Raw genomic sequence first — 5,192 nt, 5'->3', positions numbered from 1 at the left:
TTTTGCTGTGCTGGCTTTCTGATGTTGGCTTCTGTATCATAACCATCTCTATTATTTCTCCTTGGTAAAAAATTTTTTAAACCAACCAACAGACAAATGCCTCAGTGTTTCTCCCTTCCCAATCTATTCAGATATTTCCTGTTGTTTCCTGTTGCCTCTCAGTGTCAGTCCCTTCAGGCTCCCATGCCACAACCACGGCTGTTGTGTAACCTGCCTTCTTTTTTACGCCCCTGCCCTGCCTTCATGAAAATCTAGGATGCTACAGATCCCCCGGTTGGGTCAGCATGGTGATGGACTAGTGCAAATATAGTATTACAATATTAAATAAGCTATCTATGACAAAGAAATAAAATTTTAAAAGCAAGGGCATTTGATTCTCAGTGCTGCATCTGCACGAACGTTCAGTAAGCAGTGACTCTCAAGTATCTTAGTAACAGGCCCCATAAGAGTATTTTGTTTCAATATTTTATCCACATAGCTACTACCATTTCTCTTGGGAGTCAGTATTCTACAAATATTGTGCCTGAAATCATACACAATTACCAGGTGGTGTCATCAAACTCACTGGGGCTTAACTTCTGAGTAGATATGCATAAGATTGCCCTATTATGAGCCTAACTGGAAATTTAAAAAAACTAGCTTGGGATGGGGTAGGACCTTCTAAATGGTCATTTTAAAGGACTTAAAAGTTTGATGTCCCTTTCACTTTTATTTCAGAACAACAAAGAGAGAAAATATTTTGAACTAATTCATTGCATAGCTTTTCGTTAAGCTTGTCTACAATTAAAAACACAACATTCCCAGATCAGTAAGAATGTTGCATTTTTGCTCCTATAATCTAAATAATGACTTGTGAAAAGAAACATGCAAAATATTTTCCAACTTAAAGACCTGGGGAAGGATTTCCAAACAAAACTGATGTACAAAAGAAAAACAAAATTGATATCTGCATTATAGAGTACTGAAACAGGAACACAGTAATGTGACAATTGACCTTAATTAAAGCAATGTGAAACTTTACTTTTAAAACACAAAGTGAAGAAATCATGCTTTGAGTTCAGAGGTTTCATGTAAAACACATTGATGAATCATAATTATTTTGCCATGCTGGTTCAAATATTTCATTAAATGACAAAACAAACTGAACAACTAAGTTTATCAGAGTTTAGATTTTAAAGATTGTCAATTATGAAGATAAAATATTTCCTGATACAACTGAAGACATGTTTTTTCTCTCTGCCAAAATACACAGACTCTAACAAATGGCAAGTACCCAAAACATAAGGATTAGATACTATAACTTTTTTTTAGAAATGGGGCTCCAATGACTTATTTTGCAGACAAAACCCATAATCATTCATCCTACGTAGGTTATGGACCTTAAAGTCTAGTGTGCTTTCCTTTGTATTTCCTGCATCAACAAACCAATATTTAAATATGCTATAAAGAGTCTACTTTGTATAATGCTGTTATCACAGGCAGACAAGCACTTGTAAAAGCAGTTGTCATTGACCTATATAATAGCCACAATCCAAAGGAGTGGGCATATGAATGAGATGGAACCACACACACACAGTCAAAAGCCTTATATAGTTGTCACTGAAGCAAAAGTCTCCTCAAAATGTTAAACAAGTTTAAGAAAATGTAATTTGGGTTTGGTAAACACAATCTACTTCCACTTGTAATGGCATTCCAATGATCAGTAACATCCAATATGTTTCAAAGAGAAAGTAAAGCACATTAAGTATTGAGAAATGGATGCTTAGCACATTTCTACCAAATGTGATACATGTAATTGAACACACCATGATTGGCTGATGCAGCCTGAATCTCATCATGAATCCTGGATTAGTGGTCCACTTCTGGGTTCCTTTGTAGAGATACTACCTCATTAAAGTGATACTAACTTTCCTACAGTTGAACTGGAAATCCCAAAACATCTTTTGTACCTTTCTCTTGTACTACAAGAATTTTTAAAACATGTCCTTTTGACCATACATGGCCGGGCTACAGTGCTATCCCAAAAACACAGCTCAAGCCTTCTGCCCTGTTTTTTGCACATTAATGGCATAGCAAGCATACAGCTAGTTCTGGACACCTACTGCAGAGTTTATTTTTCTTAACCGTGTGCGGCATTCAACTGAGTTTTACTCAAAGGAGACCTGCTGAAGGTAAGGACAGGATGACTAAGGTAGGTCCATTCATTTCATAAAGTTCGACTTGGAGTAAAACTAAAATGCCATTCTGTTTTGGTAGATCAGTTTACCATCTCAGGAGAAGAATGCCAATACATACACCAGTCATAAATAATAGCACCATTTAAAGACACATCAAAATAAACTACACTCATTCATCTAATGTGATGATTGAAAATGATTACTTAGCTCGCATGTATTTGGATATCAAGTTTTGAAGGGTTTAAATTCTTCTTAAGTCCAGCAATGCTTTTCCAAACATTTCTGTGGATAAGAGAAAGTTTCAAGGTATCTGGGCAGAGCTGCAATTTCTAGCTCAGTGCTGCTATAACTGTTCCAACCAACTGCAATGAAACTAAACAAAAACACAACTCAGCAAGGAAAGGCAGAGCATTTGCCACCTCCCAGTTTCAGGTATATCAAGAATTTGCTTGTGCTGAAGGGTAGAAGACCCATGTCCAGAACTCAGCAGAAAGTTGGAGTTCAAACCCAGAACCATCAAACTGATATCCGTCCCAAAGATACTGATGATTTGCTTAATGTGGGATTGTTTTGTCTTCACAGAAGTCACAGCATATTAGTTACAGGCTGGCATGCTCCAAATCTGACATTTCTAGATCTGTTAACCATGGCTGTGAGAACAGACATGTACAAATGAATTTAACATTAAAATATATACTTCAGAGGCTATGAAATAAATGAAGAATGGTTTGGTTTCCTTTTGTTAAATAAACCTGCCTCTCTTTGAAATTCAACAGCATTTGGCTGATTTGTATTTTAAAAGGGCATTCAGTGGCCAATATAAACTCATGTCATGTGGAAAATACTTTGCGCAGTAAACTGTTTGCATGCAGGTAGCCCATCACAGTGGTTTTAATCCCTACAGCCCAAACTGGGGGGGGGGGACCCAAAAGGGTGAGAGCAGATCCAAGTGTGAGCTGCAACTGCCCTCTGTCTTGTACTTAAAATGGCCACAATCTACCACCTGCAAATATGTCTTGGGTACTCCATTCTACATGCCTTTGCCCCAAATCCCCTTTACACTTTCAGAAAGCCTGCTTTTGCTCTGAATTACATTACAAGCATTTCGAGTCTAGGCGTTTTACAAATGAAAAGAAAATGTTGCTTTGGGTCTTTCTCTTGCTAACACTTTCTAATATCTGGAAGAGAGAGTGGAAATATGCAGCTAAAACAGGGAAACGTTTTTGTATAAGAAAAAAAGGGGTATGAAGTGCTACTGAAAAAAGTCAAGAAAGGGTGCTATCCTAGGTAACTATTTTAAAGCCAATAAAACACAATGAACAGACTACCATTGAGCTATGGCACGTTCAGATGCACACATGTTCGTTGCATTTCATTAGCTCTTTCAGTGGTGGTGTTTAAATGTTGTGGTTTTAATGAGGCCTGGTATTATTCCTATATAAACTTGCTACATTATACTAACATTTCCCCAAACAAACCTCTTGTAAACATTTTTTCACATCTTAACACTCTTCAGAAAATTTCAAAAAGCATGAAAGAGAAATTACGGGTTAGCCCAACTTTCACACAACTGTAAAAGTGAGTGTGGTGTCTATCTAGGCTTTATGCAAAGCGTTTCAGTACATTCTTGATCTAAGGTTGTCATCTCTCAGCTGTCTCCTTGCTTTGTATTCGTAGCTTTCTAAGGCTGTATTTTTCCTCCCCTTGTGAGGAGATCACAGCACTCTTGTCAATCTCTGTCTGCTGCCTTGCTTATCTGGTGATCAGGAGAGTACCTATGGAATATGAGATAAAAATAAGACATGCACTCTGTAAAGTGTGTCTATTTGAGCATTAATTCCACCTAAACATTAGGAAGAACTTCCTGACAGTAAGAGCTGTTCGACAGTGGAATTTGCTGCCAAGGAGTGTGGTGGAGTCTCCTTCTTTGGAGGTCTTTAAGCAGAGGCTTGACAACCATATGTCAGGAGTGCTCTGATGGTGTTCCCTGCTTGGCAGGGGGTTGGACTCGATGGCCCTTGTGGTCTCTTCCAACTCTGATTCTATGATTCTATAATTGTAGTAGTGTGGTTGTCAATGAAAAAAACAACACTTCTGTATAGTAGGGGATGGTTAACATAACATCTCAGATCTTGTGCTGTCTATACCAGTGCTAAGCTACCTGGACAGGCAAATAATGATGGCGTAGAGACATTACTCACCCAGGCCATGTTTGTGGGAAATTGATTATGGATTGTAAAAGAACCTCTATCAAGTAAATAGAGCCATGCTGTCACCATAACATTTGGATTGGGTCTGATATAGCCTAGAGGTGACAGAATAAAAATGTAATTTGTTCTTCCCAACTTCAGACTTACCTATACAGGAAAATAGGGCTTGTTGAAAGGTGCCAACTCTTTTTAAAGCCCACCCAAAAACCCCACGGAAACAAATTCTTTGAAGGCTTCGTAGAATCAGGACTTCCAACCAAGTTAATTTATCACATTCAGCTAGAGATAAATCTGGATTTTGTTGGTGCAGATAACATCACCCAGTTCCTCCAAATAGCTAACCAAGCCCCCAGGGCCTATTATCTAAAGCAAGCAATGGGAAAATACCAACTCCCAGTAGTGTCAACGGCACTACACACAGGACTATAAACAAATTCAAGAGGTATGGGGTGGGGAGCTAATGACATTTATGGTGAAGGTTAATTTATCATCACTATTTTTGAGTGCTGAATGGTATAGTATGTTGAAGCATTGTTGAGATTGTGCAAGTAAGGTTGTGCTTGAGAAATTCATGTTTATCTTAACCTTATCACATACTTCGGCAATAAAAACAACAATTGAGAAGTGGCAATAGTGTGGTGGAAAGATGTATCGCAGTTCAGAGGCTAATATCCATGTTCTGTCAACAGGTATGAAGTGTGTACTGCTATAGATTTTATCTTGATTATAAGGCAAGATTGTGGGTTTTTACTCCCTATGCATACTGATTTATCAAATCGCTTGAGAAACAGGTTTCGATATAGAC

Source organism: Podarcis raffonei, chromosome 4 (assembly GCF_027172205.1).
Source record: "Podarcis raffonei isolate rPodRaf1 chromosome 4, rPodRaf1.pri, whole genome shotgun sequence".
In the NCBI taxonomy this organism is placed as follows: domain Eukaryota; kingdom Metazoa; phylum Chordata; class Lepidosauria; order Squamata; family Lacertidae; genus Podarcis; species Podarcis raffonei.
The sequence above is the reverse complement of the archived record's forward strand: the minus strand, read 5'-3'. Positions refer to the sequence as shown.